This window comes from Silene latifolia, chromosome 11 (assembly GCF_048544455.1).
Source record: "Silene latifolia isolate original U9 population chromosome 11, ASM4854445v1, whole genome shotgun sequence".
In the NCBI taxonomy this organism is placed as follows: domain Eukaryota; kingdom Viridiplantae; phylum Streptophyta; class Magnoliopsida; order Caryophyllales; family Caryophyllaceae; genus Silene; species Silene latifolia.
The window spans coordinates 100,730,121-100,753,636 of NC_133536.1; the positions used below are offsets into that span (position 1 = coordinate 100,730,121).

Below are 23,516 nucleotides of genomic sequence, written 5' to 3' on the forward strand. Positions count from 1 at the left end.
CCATTAGCGTCTTTGAGGAGAAAGGTAAAGGTATCAACAACAACGCGCAATTAGCGTCGCTGAAGAGAAAGGTATCAACGACACGCCATTAGCGTTGAAGAGGAAAACATAAAGGTATCAACGACGCACCATCAGCGTTGTTGAGGAGAACAAAGGTATCAACGACGCGCCATTAGCGTTGCTGAAAAAAACAAAGGGTATCAACAACGCACCATTAGCGTTGTTGAGGAGAACAAAGGTATCAACGACACACCATCAGCGTTGTTGAGGAGAACAAAGGTATCAACGACGCACCATCAGCATTGTTGATGAGAACAAAGGTATCAACGACGCGCCATCAGTGTTGTTGAGGAGAAAATAAATGTATCGACAACGGCGCGTCCTTAGCACCGCTGAAGAAAATGTCTGCTCGGGTCATCGCAAGCAAAATTCCGCTAAAAACATGGAGAAACCCATGAACTGTATATACTGATCATAAATTCTTGCTGGGAATAAAATGTCGTGGTTGTCTGTAGTCTATTGCAGCGAAAATGCGATCCGGGCGAAGAAAATGCCAAAACGAAGCCATATGCTGAGGAAGAGGCGCATGAAGCCTGGGCCCACGAATAACGAACTTATAACGAATTTCAAACGAATTTTGAGGAAGTTTGTTGAGGAAAAGGCGTAGCAAGAGCTGCGACCTTTGGAAGAGGCGCAGCTAGTGCTGCGTCCTTTCCGAAGCTCGTCCCTGTCTGGGTAAAAACCCGACTTTAAGTCGTGTTTTAGTTTTATTTCAAAACACAATTTCTTCGTTCCTTCACCAAAACCCAACCAAATTCCGTCAAGAACTTGATCAAATCTCGCCATAAATCATGACTAATCAAGGTATGTGTCTTGTACTTGCTTTAATTCGCATTTGAGCTTGATTTTAGGTTGAAAATTAAGGTTTATATACCCTTATATTTCGAAAGTTTGGGGCTTTTGCCTCTAATGGATTTGCCTCATGAAATTTACATTAGAAATGAGTAATTGGCAATGTTAGGAACACAACCATATATCCCTTTCGGATTTTTGTCGAGTTATAAGGATTTGAGGGCGAAATGTGATGGTTTCTCAGCTAAACCGTAAAACCCTTCGAAAATGGCCCCATACTAGCCCATTTTTTATGAAACTTGGTGTTTTGGAACCCTTGAGTAATGTGTAAACTGGCTATCATGCCGAATTTTTGATTTGTGACAGCTCCTCCGGGACACTTTTATATGGCATAATTGACATTGCAGCGAAATGTTGCCGAATTTTCGACTCAAACCCATAACTAGGCTTGAACTTAGACTATCGTCCTACCACATGAATGGTTGTACTTTGGAAAGCGTTGCCAAAGATGGCCAGAAATGCCATTTTTCATGCTTAAATTGCTCGAAAATACTTAGAAAACGCTTCTAATATTGCCTTATTTGATTTGATTGCAGAGGATATTCCTTCTACGTCAGGGAGAGACTTCATGGAGACTGACGTCGATCTTGAGCCTTCTACCGTTCAGGTGATAGAGGAGGACTTAGAGGAGGAGGAGGAGGAGGCCCCGTGGAGGGCCAACTTGGGACGAGGCGGCCACCAGCTCGCAGGAGCGCCTGAGTGGGCGGAGAAATGGGATGGTAGACATCTCATTTAGGCGGCGGAGAGTCACTTGTCGTACATGACGGCAAGGAGTATGGTGAGCCTTTCCACTTGTCATTTCCTTTAATCATTTCCTTGTATATATCCTTGTTTGCTTCTTTGCTTGTTTGTTTTACGTGCTCTTATATGCTTAAGGAAGCTTTTCTTTTGAATTGACGCATGACGCCGGGAACATGAGGTCCTTTTCCGGCTACACGACGATGATGGATGCCTTTGGGAAGCTGACAGAGGAGGAGCAGGCCATCATCGAGCAGGGAGCTTTCGGTGCCTTGGTGCGGGCTTGGAGAGCGATCAAGGAAAGGAAGATTCGGGCTAACCTGAGCTTGATTCGAGCCTTTCTTGATCGGTTCTGGGACACGACCTTGACTTTCCATATGCCGTTTGGAGATATCGGGGTCACTCTGGAGGACTACGACATGATCTCGGGTCTGCCGTGTGGAGAGGAGCCGGTGGTGTGGCCTTCGACGGCCATGAGAGAAGACTCGGCCGAGGCGAGGAGTCTGATCGGTTGGAACCTGGCTACGAGTGCGGCCCATGTTCTTGGTTTAGTGCCGAGTTCCTAAGTGAGAGACTACTTCTGTAACACCCCTGATTTTCGGCTAAATTAAAACTAATACTTTTATAATAAAACTCGCCGAAATACATGGATATTATAATTAATATACAAAGTATTTCTTACAAAATGTCTCTTAAAATAAAATATACAAAATGAACTAAACTTTTACAAACTCGTTAAATAAAATCTTGTCTTGAAATAAAATCCTTTTTGAACAGCAGCGGAAGTCACCTGAAAAAAAAATCAGAAGACAGAAAGGAACTACCCCCATGACGAGTAGCCCAAAAGGGAGAAACACGCCAGCCGAAAAGCTGAGTAACAGATAATACCTCAATATAAGCAGCTTAATTTTGGTCATGGCGTGGAAACGCAGACACTTAAAAATAAAAATAAACAGATAGAATAATAAAAACACTCCCCGTTAACTAATGAGTACCTCAAACCAACTCCTTTCTAATTCCATAATATAATATACCCTCTCGACCCAAAAATTCAATAATCTTAACTCATTACTCCATCTCACTCATTATGCCATCTCATAATATAGTACTCTAAAGTAACCAGATATCGTATTCTAATCGTCAACCCTAAGACCAAAGACAAGGGGTGAGTGAACTGGCGGATAAGACCGCGAAACAATATATCCATCTCAATGTCAATTCCAATCTCATAACATAACTCAATAACCAGGGTCACTCCCTTAAATATTAAACTGAATAATTTTATATTAAAAATAATAATAATAAATATTAAAAATAAAATATTTGGGGTATTAAAACTTCGGCGGTAGGGTTCCGGCGAGGGTGGGGATGGATGTGCGCATGGAGCCTCCCCCTTCCTGTACTGCTGAGTAGCGGGCTCTCTTGTGGTTGTGGTGGTTCTTGTCTTCGATTTACCTCGGAGACAATGGGGAGAGGCTGTCGACGAAGCTTCTTTCGTTTCTTGCTGACTTGAGTAGCCTAGGTCGTTGGGACTGGGTTACTCCTAGCTTTGCGGTCCTCATACGCTACATGAGGGCCATGGTTCGTCCGGGCGGAGTTCATGGAGAAGGGGACTTCTCCTGCCACTGTCAGTCCTGGACTTCTGCTGGAGGTATGAACCTTTCTTGCAAACCTGAAAAATTATTTTGTCATTATTCTTTTATTTTTTTGTCATTTTTGAAAATATGAAAGATCATTTTTTGTGGAAAATGAGTTGTAATCGCAACTATTTGTCTGCAGGCGTGGGTGTACTTCTACTTTCTCAGTTTTGCGCCCACGAGGGCGGAGGACGTATCGAGGGAGTACCCCGTTGTTAGAGACTGGATCGTGTGCCGTTTGAAGAGTCAGCAATCTTCTTACGACGTTTGTCGGAGGGGCGTGAACGCCCTAAGCTTAGACAGCGTAAGTATCTTGGTTTTCATTTCATATCTTTTTCTTTGCTTAGAGGTGATCATAGGAATGACCCCTGTTCTCTTGCTTTAATGGGTGCCCAGGGCCCTGGGAGAGCTACAATGGAGCTCCTGCTTTCGTGGCTGAGGTTCTTCGTCCTCGGAGTTCGAGTCGGCTACTGTTGACGACGTCCATGGGGCCTGTGTGGTACTTGGGTGAGCGTTTGGCTCGGCAGTGCTCCTGTGAAGCTTTGACGGTTCCCATCGATCCTCCACGAACGATGTTTAGGGAGCCTTCGGAGGCTGAGAGGACGACGGACCTGGCCGGTGCGAGTGGTGACGCTCTCCTTCTTCCGGGCGAGGAGTACCCGGAGTTTGTACGCTAGAGGCTGGCATACTGGCTGATCATGATAAGCATACTTACTGCTTATTTATCTTTGATATAACCGATAAATGATGAAGGATCATCAAAATAATGAATCACTTGAGCTTTGCAGGAGATCGAGGTGGCGGGCGTCGAGCCCCCAGCTTTTCCAGAGACACTGGAGTACACTGACTCGAAAGGCATGACGACGATCTCGGAGATCCGCGACTTTAGCGAGGCGGTGACCGACGCAGGTCTGGATGAGTGGAAGTACATCGTGAGGAGGGTAAGCCCCGGCTTTGGCTCTCTTTTGTACTTTTATGCTTTATTACATATGAATGCATTTGCTTGAACCTTTTCTGTATTTCAATGAAGGTGGCACCGTCCAGGCACGTGGAGCTGTGGAGGATGGCTAACCGGCTGCGAGCTACAACCATCGAGGCCCTTGCTGGTGGCTATGGGAGGCAGGTATGAACCTTTCGTACCCATTTCCTGTTTCTTATTTCTAGACTTGTGAAGTAAAGTAAAGAAAAACATTGCTCCATTTCTTCTGTGTAGAGGGAGCGTGCCTTGGAGCGAGAGTTGGCACAGTCCCAGGAGGAGACGTCCCGCTTGTTGAGAGAGCTCGAGATCAGAGATGCTGAGATCGCCACTCTTGAGGCGACGGTAGCTGAGCTGAGGGGTCGTCAGGACTAGTTTGTTGGCTGCTTGTTGTATATTTGCACATTTTATTTTGATGTCACTTTGGGTAGGAGCCCTTCCTTTGATGTACATTTGCTTTTTTTTTTGTATATATGATGGCTTGTGTACCTTTGCTGCTGGGTGTTTGATGTATCTGCAGGTTAGCCTAAAAGCAGGTTTGGCATGTGACGATTTGCGCCGTCATGCTGCCGAAATTCACGTAGAAAATCACATAGCAAAGCATATAAATAAAAGGAATTAACTTAAATAAATGGCCTAAACAAGCGCGAAAATGAAAAAAAGTCGTCCGAAAATGGACAAAAATGAAAAAAAGTGCCAAAAAAATGGACAAAAATGACGCGACGGTAGGGAGGGCTATCCCCCAAAAAAAGAAATTAAAAGAAATGTCTATGTTTATTAGAAATGTATTGAAAAGAGGGAGTGAAATGATTCCCCGAAAAGAAAAGGAAAACAAAAATGGGTAGGTGTGCATATATGACGAAAAATGCTGATATTGCCTCAAAAAGTGAATCCGTAGCGACTAGGAAACACAAATTTGGTAATTACACGGAATTACCAAAATAAATCCTTATAGGAATAAGAAATTTCAACCAAAACGGAATTAGGAAAGATCCACGGCCGTCAAAACGAGGAAAAGGACCTTGGGGAAGAGGCGCAACAGGAGCTGCGATCCTTTGAAGAGGCGCAGCAACTGCTGCGTCATTTCCCCAGCTGGTCCGTCTTCAGCTGAAATTAGGAAACATCGAATAGTATAAGTACAGACCTCGGTTGAGCTTCTATTATCACAGTTCTCTCTTTCTCGACTTCGTCTATCACATAAAATCTCTTATAAACTCCTCCAAATTTTCCAAATAAAATATGGATGCCTTTGAAAATCGCGTTAAGGAGGGGACGAACGAATTCACGAATGTGGAGAAACATGACATGGATGCTTTCAATTTGGGATCAATCATAACCTTGAAGCTAGTGAAGGTTGTGAGGCCCTTTTTGGATGCATGTCTTGAATATTGGGACCCGAACTTCCATGTATTTGCCTTTCCGGGAGGCGATATTTGCCCTTTTCCTGAAGAAATTACTGCGGTTGGAGGATGGGATGCAGAAAGTGTTCCAGTTATACCTCCTATCTCTCAAGGGTATAAGAACAAATTCAGGGACTTGCTTGGGTTGACCAAGGCTGAGGTGGACCGTCTCGTGACCTCAAAAGGAGTCCGTATGTTTGACTTTGTTGACCGATTTATAAATAGGGAGGACCCTACTATCTCCTATGTGGCGAGGCGTCGAGCTTATGGATTTTGCCTTCTTCATTGTTATATCTTTCGAGGACATGTGAGCCAAGAGATGAGGGGTGACCCTCGATTTCTGGGCATAGTGGAGCAAATGAAATTGCGTAGGAGCCCAGGATGCTTGATTCTAGTGGAGACCATCCTTGGCTTGAACAATAGAAAGGCGAACCGTGAGCTTCCCTATCTTGGGAGTTCTATTATTTTACAGGTAAGAACCCGTTTCTCGTCCTATTTGGCTGTTTTTAGTATTTATGTTCGTTTTTTTTTTACCGAATATAGGACTGACTCCAGTTTCTTGTCTTTGCATATTTGGTTGATGGAGAGACTGCGGCTGATCGAGCCCCTAGTTGACGTGGTAGGTTATCGCTCCTGATAGATCGCAATGAGAACGAGGCTATACATGGTGGACTTCACTCGAGTATGCGACTATTGGGAAAATAAACTGAAGAGTGAAGGTGGGCCCTTGATCAGGTGGATAGTGCCATGGTGGCATCTCAGGTCAGTGACCGGAGTATCATCCTTGGATCCGACGCGGTCCATTCACGTTCCTGGCTTGGAATTCATGGTCCATACTTTTCTGGAGAGATTGATGAGGCAAGTGAGATTAAGACAGAAAATACCGAAGCTAGACATTGTCCCTCAAAGTGCCTTGGCACATACTGCAGAGTCTTGTCGGGAGTGGGCTATTCGTTGGGCCCAAAGGAATATGTCGTTCATACCTGTCCCGGTTGGCTCATTATGGCTATGTGATTCATATCCGCAATGGAGGAAAGCTAGTACCCCTGAGGAACGCGAAAAACTAAGGAATCACGAGCCTGTAGACTGCAAAATCGGTGAAGTGGCGTAGGAGAACCAAAGGTACTTGACTGAGGAAGAAGAAGAGGCCGGATATCGGGATGTTCGTACGTCGAAGAAACCGAAGAATGCTTCTATTGAGAAGATGGTGGTGGATCGAAATGGGAATGCTAGACCGCGAGAACGACCGTTGGTGATTAGGTCGGAGATAACGCAAGAGCGTCCCGCTCATGGACGAGACAAGAAATATGACAAGCGTGACAAAGGCAAGGGGAAAATGGAAGAATAGCATTAGTCATTTTAAAATAGTATTATTTATTATTATTTGAGTTGTAATAAATGGCGGGGTTTTTAGAATCCTAGTCTAGCATTTTAAATTTCAGCATTTAAATTTATATGTATTTGGCGTATTATTATTATTATTTATGGAACAATGAATAAAAGATTTATTAGTTAAGAAACTTTCATGAATTTTCTTTATTTATTCTTGTCGAATTTCAAACGCAATATGCAAATGTCCTTCTATTTACATTTTTTTTTAAAATCCGGTGAGGGATTGCCTACATATTCATTAAAAAAATGAAATCAAACTTTGTGCGTAGTTCGGTAAAATGTAAAAGAATAAATGTTCGAAGCAAGAGCTTGTAATGAACTTAGAAAATAAGCATGTGCTTTACTTACTCCTAAGGAAGTGCAATTTAATTTATTTGATGATATGAGGATGTTAAAACGTCAAAACGCAAGAGCGTAATGTCATGAGCTTTTAGCGGGTCGGGGCCGGTTTTATTTCGTGTCGCATTAGCGGCACGTGGGTCACGCGTGGCGCGTTTTATCCTATTTCTAAGCGTAGTACCGTTTCAATTGGTCTAGGTTGGTTGGGTTAGAAAACTCATTCCCGTCTAGGTCTGTGATCTTAACCGCACCCCCTAAAAGTATGGACTTGACCAAAAATGGTCCTGCCCAATTAGACTTAAATTTTCCAGGTGGATCGACCGGTAAGAAAGCTCTGACTGACTTGGGTACTAAATCTCCTTCCTTGATATTTCTGGGTTTGACCCTTTTGTTAAAGGCTCGTTTGATATGTCTGCACTAAAATACCCCGTATTTTGAGAATAATTTATGAGAATAATTTGTGTAATTTAAATAATTAATTAGAGGCATTTCTAATAATAATTGCAAATAAGACATTAATTAAATAATAAAATAAGTGTCCAAGTCGGGAATTGGGCTTAGCTAGTAATTGAGCTTTGGGCCGTGTGCTATAGTTATGTGGACCGAAATTTATTAATCTAGTATGAGTATGGTCGGGAATTGTTTCGGGATTTAATAAAATATTAATGAGGAAATTAATAATAGGTAAAGCTAATAATAATTATAATAGTAATGATCCTAATAATATTAGTGTTATGATAATAATAAAATTAGTAAATGATGTATGTGGTAATGCTACTTATGGAAAGACTAATATAATATGTAATAGTAATAATAGTTGTGTTAGTTGTAATAATAATAATAATAATAATAATAATAATAATAATAATAATAATAATAATAATAATAATAATAATAATAATAATAATAATAATAATAATAATAATAATAATAATAATAATAATAATAATAATAATAATAATAATAATAATAATAATAATAATAATAATAATAATAATAATAATAATAATATTAATAATAATAATAATATTAATATTAATACTAGTAATTATACTAATTTTAATGATTAACTAGGTAGCCACCATGAACCACGGTTCACCTTCAATAATAATAATAATAATAATAATAATAATAATAATAACAATAATAATAATAATAATAATAATAATAATAATAATAATAATAATAACAATAATAATAACAATAATAATAATAACAATAATAATAATAATAATAATAATAATAATAATAATAATAATAATAATAATAATAATAATAATAATAATAATAATAATAATAATAATAATAATAATAATAATAATAATAATAATAATAATAATAATAATAATTAATAATAATAATAATAATAATAATAATAATAATAATTCTCAAGCGGATCCAGAAATTCTCGGTATCTCAGGATGCGGGGGCTCGGGTGGCCGCTTACATTTTTACTAGACTTAGCTTTGCTATTGCTAAGGGTGTGGGAGCCCAGATTGTATCTCGGCTCCCCACCAATTTCATGTAAACATTTATTTTTCTTTTAATGAAAGCTGCGCGCATCCTTCAATAAAAAAAAATAATAAAAAAAAAATAATAATAATAATAATAATAATAATAATAATAATAATAAAAATAAAGAGAAAACTTTCCTAAAATAATACTACCTTACTACTATATATATCATGCTAGTCAATTCATAAATCACTTATTCACTTTTACAACATCACATAAAAGTTAGGGAGGGGTGGGAGAATAAGAAGGAAGAAAAAAAAGGAAAGGGATATTGGGAATCAATTTGAGGATTTTGCATCTACTTTTATTGGATTCAATCTTTTATTTCGTAAGTTCATCTTTAATCTTTCAAAGTTTTAATCTTTAATCCTTATAAGCATGTTTTAAGTTGTAGTTCATCACCTAATCATGTCTAGGTTAAATATAATCATCTATAGTTAAAGTTGTGACGAGTTTGTTAAAGAATAAAGTTACAACAATTTTGTAAATCTGTAAGTTGTTTTAAACGAATTATCAGACCGTTTTAAAATCATTATCTTCAAAAACGTAAAGAATAGACTTACGTTATTTTCAAGCCTAGCTGATGCCTGTAAATTTTCGTACCCATTGACCGTGTAGATTTTCCAGAATAAATTTGTTATGAACATGTTGACTGAGAATCCGCAAATGCACTAATAGTCTAAATTTTATTTCGTAAACCTAATTTATAAATTGAAATCTAGTTGGGTCTTTTGCATACATTAACTTTGAAGAGTCTAGATGATGTTAGGTATTGGAATTTCTCAAAAATCATATGTTAAACTTGTTTTATGAATCAATACTTTTTATGCGACGGAATTCATCCGTATTTATAAAGCTTTCAAGAAAACCTTGATAAGTCTGGAATTTGAGGAAAGTCTATTTCACAAGAACTGTAGATATGTGTCTTAGGGTTCCAACCCCACGTGTGTTGCATTGTTTAGATTTTTATTGAATTAATTATGAATTTTATAGCGAGACTGAACTGTGCTGTAAAACGGTAGAATTAGAGATTTAGCTTTGAAGTTTTCAAAAGTATTAGGACGTGATGGGCATAGGATAAGTGCATGAATAGTTAGTTGATTGTTGGTTATATAGTAATTGTACATAATTATGTTATGTAGGTTATGAATTTGTAAAGGATCAATTTTGATTGCTTGTGTGACTCGCGTGACTCGAAGATTTGCGAAAAGGTAGGATGCTACTCAATCACTTTAATGTATACTAGAATGGAATTATCTAATTTTATTGGTTGAATTATTTGGAATTGTGATGGATGATATATGATTGTTGGTTGGTTGCATTGAGATAAATTGTTTAATGACTACCTCAGCTCGTGACTGAGATGATTTGATTATTGACTACCTCAGCTCGTGACTGAGATGATTATATTAATTATTGAATTAATTATGAATTAATTAATTTTTATGCGACGGAATTCGTCAGTATTTATAAAGCTTTCAAGAAAACCTTGATAAGTCTGGAATTTGAGGAAAGTCTATTCCACAAGAACTGTAGATATGTGTCTTAGGGTTCCAACCCCACGTGTCTTGCATCGTTTGGATTTTTATTGAATTAATTATGCATTTTATAGCGAGACTGAACTGTGCTGTAAAATGGTAGAATTAGAGATTTAGCTTTGAAGTTTTCAAAAGGATTAGGACGTGATGGGCATAGGATAAGTGCATGATTAGTTGGTTGATTATTTGTTATATAGTAATTGTACATAATTATGTTATGTAGGTTATGAATTTGTAAAGGATCAATTTTGATTGCTTGTGTGACTCGCATGACTTGAAGATTTGCGAAAAGGTAGGATGCTACTCAATCACTTTAATGTTTACTAGAATGGTATTATCTAATTTTACTGGTTGAATTATTTGGAATTGTGATGGATGATATATGATTGTTGGTTGGTTGCATTGAGATAAATTGTTTAATGACTACCTCAGCTCGTGACTGAGATGATTTGATTATTGACTACCTCAGCTCGTGACTGAGATGATTATATTGATTATTGGATTCCTCGGCTGCGTGTCTGAGATGGTAAGAAATTTTGTTGCTCAATTGTTTGCATTTTCATATCATGAGCACTTGCATTGGATACCTCGGAACGGGTTCTGCAGGACTTGTTTCTAGGATGATGAGACTACCTCAACTTCGGTTGGGATGATGAGACTACCCCGGCCAGGGATTGGCGGGATGAACGGGAGCGTCGGAGGATTGATCATGAGCATGCATTGCATTTGCATTTGATATTGTCTTGTATTCATTTATTGTTGTTGTTTAGCTATTCTTACTCAACCTCGTGGTTGACAGTGTATTCGTGAACACCTGTGATGAACCATAATGGGGAGCAGATTTGACAGGTGCTAAAGATTAGCTGACTTGGGAGTTATGGGATGTGTGAGGACTTGGCCAGTCTACCTAGAAGTCTAGACCACATAGATTATTTAATCACTTTATTTATTTCCGCTGCGAGTTGTATCTTATTTTATATTAAGTTTAGTTTGGTTAAGTTATAATAAACATGTAAACGCTAAGTTTTAATTAAAGTACTTTGGTTTGTTATACTTTGTTATTCACTACCTCGGGAAACCGAGATGATAATAGTCTTACTTATTTGGGAATGTCTAGCTAAAGGCTCCTAAATAAATGGGGGTGTTACATGCACATTATGTAATGCGCGTAGCCTTCGTTCGTCCAAGAGGACGAGTTCGTCATACCTGTCCCTTTTCCAATCAGTTTATGGGATTTGACTTTCGAGTAAAATGCGTAGAGATGGGATTTCTAGCTCCACTGGTTGTACAACTTCCATGCCGTAAGTCAAATAGAAAGGAGTAGCCCAGTGGGCGTCCTAACGGACGTGTGATATCCCCATAATGCAAAGGGTATTTTGCTAGGCCAATCGCGATAATTGTCGATCATTTTCTTAAGGATTGTGACGACATTCTTGTTAGCCGCCTCTACCGTGCCGTTAGTCTGAGGTCTGTACGACGAGGAATGGTGATGTTTTATCTTATATTTGGCTAGCACTTACGCAGCTTCGGCCTGGAATGTGATCCATTATCACTGATGATTTCATGTGGGCAACCATATCGACAGATGAGATTGGTTTGTATGAACTTTGCCACATGTTTGGCTGTGAGGCTGGTGTAAGATGCTGCTTCGACCCATTTGGTAAAATAATCGATAGCTACTAAAATGAAACAGCGACCTCCTGTCCCAGCTGGAGTGATCTTCCCGATGATGTCTATTCCCCAAGCAGAAAATGGCCAAGGAGATGTCATGGTGTATAGCATTGAGGGAGGAACATGTTGCACATTCCCGAAAATCTGGCAGTTGTGACAATGCCTAACATACTTGATGGAATCTGACTCCATTGTCGTCCAGTAATACCCTAGACGCGTAATCTTTTTTGCCATCATAGGTCCACACATGTGAGGACCGCATTCTCAATCATAAACTTCTTCCATTACTTTTTGTGCCTGTGAACGATCAAGGCAACGCAAGATGACACCAAGAGGAGTTATTTTGTACAACTCTCCCTGCATGAGGAGGTACTGAGAGGCAAGTAGGCGTATGGCGCGTTGTCCCCTCTTATCCATATCTGGTGGGTATGTACCATTGAGCTTGAAATTGAGAATAGCTTGGAACCAAGGTTCCTTTGGACTTTCTTCTTCATCTGTAAGAAAGTTTACATAGGCTGGCTCTTACCGCCGTTCGATGCATAAGGGCATTTTAACCATGTCGTATGGCATATTAATCAAGGATGCGAGTTTTGCAAGAGCGTCCGTAATTGATTTTCTTCGCGAGGTAGGTGTAGATAAGTAACCTGATCGAAGAATTGAGCGACTTGATCTATCCTAGCCTGATAGGGTGCTAGACTTTCACTTCGGATTTTCCAGGATCCGGTGATTTGGTTGATAATTAAAGATGAGTCGCCATGAACCCGAAGGTGCTTGATGCCTAAACTCACTACTGCTTGTAGACCAATAAGGCAAGCTTCATACTCTGCTGCATTATTTGTCACCTCGAAGTCGAGCTTGACAGAAAGTGGTGTATGCTCACCTTCAGGAGAAATGAGCAACACTCCTATTCCGAATCCCCTCAAATTGGATGCCCCATCAAAGTAAAGGTCCCAAGAATCCATCTGGTTTGTAAAATATTCTCATCTGGAAACGACCACATGTCAATTGCTTGTGTATCGTTGATTGGATTGTCTGTGATGAATTCGGCCACGTCACGTCCCTTTATGGCTTTCAAGGGTACGTATTTGAGGTCAAACTCTGAGAGCATTAAGGTCCATCTTGCTAAGTGTCCGTTGAGAACGGGTTTCTCGAAGAGGTATTTAACGGGGTCCATTTTAGAGTACACCTTGACAGAGTAGCTAAGCATGTAATGACATAGCTTCTTCGTTGCCCACACAAGATCGAGGCATGTCTTTTCGAGAGGTATATACTTACACTCGTACTCTAAGAATTTCTTACTAAGGTAGTAGATAACTCTTTCTTCTTTTCCAACAGTTTGCGCGAGCATAGCCCCCATGGCTGTTTCGGTGACTGTGAGATATAAACAAAGAGGTTGATCTCATTGGGGAGGCATTAGCACGGGTGGCTTAGCTAGTATCTCCTTTATCCTGTCAAATGCCTTTTGCCAGTCCTCGTCCCATATGGTATGGTCTGTTTTCTTGAACTTCTTGAAGATAGGTTCGCAGATCATAGTGAGTTTCGATATGAATCGGCTTATGTATTTCACTTTGCCCAAGAATCCTCAAACCTCATGATAGGCTATCGTGTACCTATGCAAAGATAATTACCCTAGACACAAATTAATGTAGTAATAGGGGTCGAACACAAGGAGACGGGAATTGCGTTGTGAAATGCTATGGAAAGATTTCTATCAAGGTCGATTTCGTTTGGGTTTGTTTGTTGTTTGGTTTGATTAACAAATATTAAGATGTAAACTATATGATAAAAGGGAGTCTAGGGGAGTCGGGTCTCACATCCAAAGGTAAAAATATGTTCATGTTAAAGTCGGTAATAATAACATTGTCAATTGTTTAGGCTTAGAGACACCCACCTTACGATATTAGTGTCAACCATAGACCGGGTCCTAGAGAAACTCTCGTTTATGACTAGGTCGTCCTACTACACATGCTTAGTCTAATCCGATTCCACGCCTCTCGACTTTTAGAACGAATTAACAAACTTAATCAATGAATAAGGCCTTTAAACATAGATTAAACGTTAAGGTGCAAACATGTGATAGAAACAATTAGACAATATTATTTCAACCTAATTTATCATTTTATATATTTGATTTTTCATGGCTTCTCTAGCCCCCTAGACTAAGGGAAATTAGCTACTCATGATGTAATGTAAACTATAAACTTTGTTGAATAAAATGCTAGACATAATTGTAGAAATGATGTAAACTAAATGGTGAAACATAAAATAAGAATAATACTAATGTTATATAATAAAAGTGCTAATGATAAACTATGCGATAACTAAAATAGAAATGTAAAATAGTAAGCTAGAAATAGGAATACCGTAATGGAAATGGAACTTGAATTGCAAAGAAGAACAAAGTAGAACCAAATGTTTAACAATCAAATGCTTAACAATATTGAAACTAAAATATGAAAACTAATGAGAGAATTATGCTTAAGGCTATTATAGATTATGAAAGACGTGAGAAAAGATATCCCTAATGACGGATTAAGGCCTCTATTTATAAGAAAATAAGGGCATAACGTAAAAGTCCTACAGGGGGTCAACCCCGATCGGGGTTGCCAGCCCCGATCGGGGGCGTGGTTATCCGGCATTTCATCTTAATTCCTCGATTAATTGCTCGAGGAATCTCTATGTTCATGCTTTAATGCTCCCTTAATCACCCGATAATGCTTCTTATTCTTAGCATCCAAAGCTGCTTAGCATCCAATGCTTTCACTTTAATTTGGACTTTTCTTTTGGGCTTGACTTTGCATTTGACTTCATTTGTAATTCTTACTTCAATCCATTAAATCTTTATGCAAAAACCCATGCAACTTCATACACTTAGTCCAATACTTGGTCTTGCTTAGCCTTTGCACTCTAGCTTGCATCTTTGTTGGATTTGAGCTCCTAAAAGCTTAAACTCCTACAAAACATGTGGAAACAAGCAATTACAACTAGAATAACAAATATTACCTCAAAACACTATGATAAGTGCTAAATGACATGTAAAATGGAGCTAATATAAGGGGTAAAACAATGTAAATTATGCACTTATCAAACTCCCCCAAGCTAAACCCTTGCTTGTCCCCAAGCAAGAAACCATATCCCATCAATTGCAATATCCTAAGACAAGCTAAGCATAATGATTTAGAAACCTGAAACAACATGGGCAAGGAATAAAGCAAAACATGGATGAGATTTACATGATGGAGTAGCATGGAAAACTTGAAATGAACCTTTAAGCTCTTGCATGATCTTTCGACTTATGGACTCTCACGGTGCACTCAAACTCTTTTATATGTGAAAGGACATTTTTGTGAATAAACACTCAAGTATCCTCGACTTATAATAATGTGCCCGCAATCTAATATGGTAATCAATCAAAACTAGTAAGCCAAAAAAATCAAATGCAAGCATGATAAAGAAGCCAAATGGGTTGGAAGAAGGCAATATGTAATGGGTAAGAAAGGGTAACAAATGAATTATGGATTATGGAGCTAATGTCAAGCTAGCAACAACCAAAAGTAAGGATGCTCAATCTCAATTCTAACCCAATTTGCAACTTGAATCATAAGTAAACTCTCCAGAATATGTAAATAATGCATGAGAGTTTCTCACATCAACTTCTTCTTCTCTTTTTTTTTTTTTTCAATTCATACTTCTTTTTTTCTAATTTCTTTCCATGATTTTTCATTTTTTTTCTCAACTTTTTTTTTTTCTTTCTCAATTCATCATTTTTTCTTTCATTTTTTTCTTTCTTTCTTGAGCATTAAGACCAAGCTCACATGATATTCAAACTTTGAACCAAATCCCAATTGAGCATCCAAACAAGACCAAACAAAGCTACTAGCTCAACAAGGTAGGCAAGTTATAATGTAGCTAGGGAAAAATGTTTGTGAAGGGTTCAAAAAGGCAAAAAAATATTCATGTGAATGGCTCCAAAATGCTATAACAAATGAATGCATGCTTATAAAGAGATGACATGAGAACCATACTTGTGCGTTTTGATGAAACACACATCATAAGGGGACACCTACACTCAGCTAAGAGAGACCGGATATGGATGCATCGGTCTAAGAGGTTCTACCTTACCAATTTGTAGCTTGCCAATAGTCAAGATCAAGCCTATTCGGTTCATTTTCCATCTCCCACCTACTATGTCAAGACATCCCCATGTATCAATTATCCCATCATATAAGAACAAATCATTAGCCAAAAGCTATCATTAGGATAACCAAGATGGAAAGTAGGCTACAAGCAAGCAAAAAGCACAAATTTCTCTCAAAAATTTTCAAATTTTCTACACTACATGCAAACTATACTACAATGCAAATGCAATCCCCCCCCCCCCCCAAGCACAAAACAAGAAGGACTAGAGGTCATGTTTAATGGGTTGCGAGAAAGTAAACTGAAATGTAAAGCAAATAAAACTTACTAGACTTGCTAGCCTTCCCCCAAGCTAGCATGTATTCGGGGGACTTCTTCATCATCCATCTAAGAAAAGGGCCAAAAATTGAACCCCTTCTTCCCTTTCTTCTTCTTACCACTTCCACTTCCGGATGCTTCACCTTGTTGACCACTTCCACTAGAATCATCCTCTTGAAGAGGAGTGACATACTCACCAATGTTTTGGCCACTACCAAGACCATCACCATAGCTACTATAACCACCATACCCTCTATATAATGCCTCAACTCCATAATCCGAACCACAAAAATCCGGACCGGGAGCATATGTAGTAAAAGTACCTGCATCATCGTTAGGAGGAGGAGTAGGGGGAGTGGGAGGAGGAAATCCACCCGGGGGATAAGTATAAAATAAAGGGTGTGGCCCCACGTGTTTGATTACTCCTTGCCTAGCAAAATGATCATATATGGGATGCAATGCAAGTCTTTGGTCATCACGAATTGTATTAACACTTAAGTTCAAGTCTTGCATCATATCCATCATTTCTAGATTAGAGGGTGAATGAATACTAGAGGTGGAATGGCGTACTTGAGAGGGTTGACCTCCCTCACGCCGCTCAACGGTGGTACGTCTCTCACCTCGTAGATCCAAATGGTAAATAGGTCTAGTAAAAGGGGCACTCCCATGATAGGGCTTAGTGTGAACTAAGGCCTTAATTTCTTTCTTTTCTTCGAGTAGACTAATGGAGTCTTGCCTACCTATTTTCCAAACCATGTTAGGGTGAGCATCCCTAAACCAATTGCAAGAAATAAAATACTCATAATCAAGCCCAACCCCTTTTTCCCTAGACAAAAGCAATGGTCTCAAGTCGGTGTTTTCTTGGTTGAATCTACACAAGTGGTGAGCAATCTTAGTAACCAAACCTCCTAAGATAATACAACTATTCTTTGGGTTACATTGTTTGGTCAAGTGGACCGCAAAGGGGTAGGGGATATTGATCCCCCAATTATCATCACCATTAACATTTAAGAAAGCACCCAAAATCTCCACCTCAACTTTCCTCACCGAGTGAGGCTCATTTCTCCCAAAAAAGGTCCATCCCATAAACCTTTGCCAAACCCGAATGTCGGGGTAATGTATGTATTGATGAAGGCAATGGTCCCAACTTTGAAAAGGGAAGTAAGAAATGGCATTCCATGTCAAAACGGGGTTATAAGAGTCGGGTGATTCAATAGGTATGTCTTTATGAGGCAATTGGAAGATATTAGCGAAGTCCGCTAGGTCCATCTTATGGTCATGGTTAAACAATCGGAAGGTCACAAAAAGCACAAAACCGGGTTTCTTCGACCTATGAAACTCAAAAGAGCTTAAAAACTCAAGGATGAGTTCGGGAAAGGTCTTATAATCCATTGTATAACAATGCTTCATACCAAGATTTTTAACCAATGTCTTAACATTCTTTTCAATTCCAATATTGTTTAAAGAAGCTTGGTTAATAAATTTAGTCGGTTTCATACCTTTGCTCCTTAGGATGACCCAATTGTTATATTGCTTTTGAAAATTGAAAATCACTCCGGGAAAATCTGGGTCTTGCCATTCCGGAACCTCTTCCATTTGCACATCCTCCGCAGCCCGGGAGGATTCCGCATCATTCTTTCTCCTCTTAGAAGCACCTTGGGTAGGAGGTCTTCTTGGTGCCATTTTTCTGAAATTTAAGACAAAAATTTATCTTAAGGCAAACCAAAATTCATCCAAATAGACATAATAGAACGAATTAGTGAACTAATTCATACTATAAACATGAATAGAGCATTCTATAATCAATTTCTTATACAAATAAGCACAAAATCAAATTCCCACAATTTGAATTAGGGTTTACTAAACTTGATTAAATTGATTAAAATGGATGAAATTAAAGAGAAAAATGAAGAAAACTTACTTGATGATGTTAATGGTTGATTGAATCTTGCAAAATGATGAAGAACTAGATGTTTCCTTGTCATTTTTAGTGAAGAAATGAAGAAATATGATAGAGAGAAAGAGGAGAATGGTACCATCGTGGATGATGAATGATAGAATGAGATTTTCTTTTTTTTTCACCCGTCTAAAACAGCAGCTGCCAAAAAAATATAAATCCACGTCCCCGATCGGGGCTGGCAACCCCGATCGGGGTTGACCAGTCCAAGCCGCTTTTTGACTTTGCTTCTGTATTTGTTTTATCCGTCCCGTTTTTCGAAAACTACGTCCCCGAACGGGGTTTTTACATGGGGAAGCGTGCTATTTTCTCCTCTAAATCTCTTTTCTTCATTTTCACCTATAAATCACAAAAAGAAACATCGTTAAGTCTAGTATATTATTTCTAATCTACGAAAAACAGTAAATTGCGGAAAATTAAAAACAAAAATAAATAAAAACAATTAAAAAGTTTGGGTTGCCTCCCAAGAAGCGCTGGTTTAACGCCCCGCACGACGTAAAAGCTTGAGTCGATTTAAGCTTTCTTTAGTAGAGGTTGAACGGTCATTTCCTCTATCACTCCAACGATCACATTCTCATGGTAGATCTTCAAAGGGTGGCCATTTGCTTTGAATTTTTCGCCCTTGGTGGTCATTACTTCAACGGAACTGAACTTGTTGACATTCGTGACGGTATATGGACCGGACCACCGTGATCGTAACTTTCCCAGAAATAGCTTGTAACGGGAATTGAATAGCAACACCTTATCACCGACTTGAAACTTCCTCCTCTTCAAGGGCTTCTAGATCGTCCAAGTAAGACTTTATAGCACTTTCAACTTGCACGGGAGAAGAGGCTTCTTTCACTTCTTTCCAAAAATGTCCTCTTCTCCTAAAGGTTTTCTCGGGATCGGAATCCGGTGAAAGCAAATCTCCACTACGAGAGGACCTGGACATAAGACAACAATTTCTAGAAAATGATAAGTAACGGTCTCAAGGAACAAGTGTTCCTCAAGACAAAAGAAAACAAGATTAAAATCGACAATTCAAAATGCAATAAAATCGTGCTCCCCGACAACGGCGCCAAAACTTGATAGGCTATCGTTTACCTATGCAAAGACAATTACCCTAGACACAAATTAATGTAGTAATAGGGGTCGAACACAAGGAGACAAAATCGACCTTGATAGAAATATTTCCATAGCATTTCACAATGCAATTCCTGTCTTCTTGTGTTCGACCCCTATTACTACATTAATTTGTGTCTGGGGTAATTATTGGTGTCTAGGACCGCCATAGATTCGATCGTGGCATGAGCAATATCGGTGTCAATTTGATCAAACCGCCCATTGTTGGCGGAATCAAGAATCTTTTGGGACTCGACACAACATCCATTGTAGAATGTTATAGCTAAAAACAAATCATCTAGCCCATGATGTGGGCATTGCCTTTTTAATTCTTTGTACCTCTCCCAAGCCCCATATAAGCTCTCAAGAGCTTGTTGACGGAATCCGGTGATTTGGCTCCTCAAAGTTTGAGTTTTCTCCGGTGGAAAAAACTTTTGATAGATAGCAAGAGCCAATGTCTCCCAATTGGTGATTCCCATAGCGGTGCGGTCAAGGCTATTGATCCAAAGCTTGGCCTTGTCCTTCAAAGAGAAAGGTAAAAGTATTTCCCTTATTTGGGCTTGAGTGACGCCCGTTTGACGGATCATGGAGCAATAATCGCAGAAATTTTGCACATGAAAATTGGGATCCTCCAAAGGACTTCCCCCAAATTGCTTCTTCTCCACAAGGCTAATTAAAGCCGGTTTGATCTCGAAGTCCGGCGCGGTAATTTGAGTAGTTGTGATACCGGCCGGAAGCATGGTCGTGGTGGGCTTTGAGTGATCGAAAATTTTCACCATCTTTTTAGTTGAAGATGGTGGTGGTGGTGGAGATGATGAACTTGAAACTTCCTCCTCTTCAAAGGCTTCTAGATAGTCTAAGTAAGACTTTCTAGCACTTTCAACTTGCACACGGGAGAAGAGGCTTCTTTCACTTCTTTCCAAAAACGTCGTCTTCTACTAAAGGTTTTCTCTGGATCGGAATCCGGTGAAAGCAAATCTCCACTACGAGAGGACCTGGGCATAAGACAATAATTTATAGAAAATGATAAGTAACAATCTCAAGGAACAAGTGTTCCTCAAGACAAAAGAAAACAAGATAAAGATCGACAATTCAAAACGCAATAAAACAGTGCTCCCCGGCGACGGCGCCAAAATTTGATAGGCTATCATGTACCTACGCAAAGATAACTACCCTAAACACAAATTAATGTAGTAATAGGGGTCGAACACAAGGAGACGGGAATTGCGTTGTGAAATGCTATGGAAAGATTTCTATCAAGGTCGATTTCGTTTGGGTTTGTTTGTTGTTTGGTTTGATAACAAATATTAAGATGTAAACTATATGATAAAAGGGAGTCTAGGGCAGTCGGGTCACACATGCAAAGGTAAAAATATGTTCATGTTAAACTCGGTAATAATATTGTCAATTATTTAGGCTTAGAGACATTCACCTTACGATATTAGTGTCAACCATAGACCGGGTCCTAGAGAAACTCTCGTTTATGACTAGGTCGTCCTACTACACATGCTTAGTCTAATCCGATTCCATGCCTCTCGACTTTTAGAACGAATTAACAAACTTAATCAATGAATAAGGCCTTTAAATATAGATTAAACGTGCAAACATATGATAGAAATAATTGGACAATATTATTTCAACCTAATTTATCATTTTATATATTTGATTTTGCATGGCTTCCCTAGCCCCTAGACTAAGGGAAATTTGCTACTCATGATGTACTGTAAACTATAAACTTTATTGAATAAAATGCTAGACATAATTGTAGAAATGATGTAAACTAAATGGTGAAACATAAAATAAGAATAATACTAATGTGATATAATAAAAGTGCTAATGATAAACTATGCGATAACTAAAATAGAAATGTAAAATAATAAGCTAGAAATAGGAATACCGTAATGGAAATGGAACTTCAATTGCAAAGAAGAACAAAGTAGAACCAAATGCTTGAATAACCAAATGTTTAACAATCAAATGCTTAACAATATTGAAACTAAAATATGAAAACTAATGAGAGAATTATGCTTAAGGCTATTATAGAGTATGAAAGACGTGAGAAACGATATCCCTAATGACGGATTAAGGCCCCTATTTATAAGAAAATATGGGCATAACGTAAAAGACCTACAAGGGGTCAACCCCGATCGGGGTTGCCAGCCCCGATCGGGGGCGTGGTTATCAGGCATTTCTTCTTAATTCCTCGATTAATTTCTCGAGGAATCTCTATGTTCATGCTTTAATGCTCCCTTAATCACCCGATAATGCTTCTTATTCTTAGCATCCAAAGCTCCTTAGCATCCAATGCTTTCTCTTTAATTTGGACTTTCATTTTGGGCTTGACTTTGCATTTGACTTCATTTGTATTTCTTACTCCAATCCATTAAATCTTCATGCAAAAACTCATGCAACTTCATATACTTAGTATTATACTTGGTCTTGCTTAGCCTTTGCACTCTAGCCTGCATCTTTGTTGGATTTGAGCTCCTAAAAGCTTAAACTCCTACAAAACATGTGGAAACAAGCAATTGCAACTAGAATAACAAATATTAGCTCAAAACACTATGATAAGTGCTAAATGACATGTAAAATGGAGCTAATATAAGGGGTAAAACAATGTAAATTATGCACTTATCACCTCCTTTTCTGTTTGGGGTTGTGGCATTTCGATTAAGGCCTTGATCTTAGATGGATCAATTTCTATCCCTTTCTGGCTGACGACATAACCCAGAAGCTTGCCTGACGTTACTCCAAATGCACATTTCTGAGGATTGAGCCTCATGTTATACTTGCGCAATCTGAGGAAGAATTTGCGAAGGTTATCGATGCTTCCTTTCCTATCCTTAGATTTGACAATCATATCATCCACGTACACCTCCACTTATTTATACATCATGTCATGTAGCAAAGTAGTCGCAGTGCGTTGGTATGTAGCACCAGCATTGATTAGCCCAAATGGCATAACAGTGTAACAGTACGTGCCCCACTGAGTGGCGAAGGCTGTCTTGTGCATATCTTCTACGACCATTTTGATTTGGTTATACCCTGTATACCCGTCCATGAAGGATAACAACGTGTGATGTGTTGTGTTATCTACCAATATATCAATGTGTGGTAGAGGGAAGTCGTCCTTAGGACTTGCTTTGTTCAAGTCTCTGAAATCAACACAAACCCGGATTCGCCCATCATTTTTGGGTACGCAGACTATGTTAGCCACCCAGTCTGAATACTCGGAAACTTTGATGAATCCGGCTTTGAATTGCTTATCGACTTCTTCTTTGATCTTAAGAGCCCATTCCGTCCTCATTCGACGAAGCTTCTGTTTTACAGGTTTGAAACCTGGCTTGATTGGAATGCGATGTTCTGCAATATCCCTGTCGATCCCTGGCATGTCTTTGTAAGACCAAGCGAAGACGTCTTTGAACTCGTGTAGGATGTCGATGAAATTGGCCCTTTCTGTTGGGTCTTGGGTCGTCCCTATCCTAAGTTCTTGGGGTTCTAATTTTATTCCTACATTGATAGGTTCGGTGTTTTCTATAACTGGTGCCCCTTTCCCCACTTCTAGTATTTCTTTAATTATGTGGGGAGGTAATTCAATCGAGCCTGGGTCAGGATCATCCTCATTATCATCGTAAATAGAATTACATTCAGAATAACACAAGGAGTAAGTAGAATCAGATTTATTCATATTAAAATTTGAAAACAGCTGAAACAAAGAAGCCATCTGCGCAGTAGTCAGTGGCGGTAAAGGGACAGTTGTTGGGACATTCCCCAAGCTACTGTTACTAGGTGACGCTATGGTAGGTGAAACAGATGGGTGAGGAGTGCAGGAGGAGACTCTCTAGCAACTTCTCTAGACTTAGATTCTGACTCCGAATCTGA

The 23,516-nt window shown here is 39.0% G+C and overlaps 1 non-coding gene across 1 annotated transcript; it reads left to right on the forward strand.

Annotated features, from left to right (window-relative positions):
- The first annotated feature begins 19,934 nt into the window (after positions 1-19,934).
- LOC141615607 (small nucleolar RNA R71) lies at positions 19,935-20,041 on the forward strand. Its single transcript, XR_012530019.1, has one exon. It is a non-coding gene; the product is annotated as a small nucleolar RNA R71 (small nucleolar RNA).
- The last annotated feature ends 3,475 nt before the right edge of the window (positions 20,042-23,516 follow it).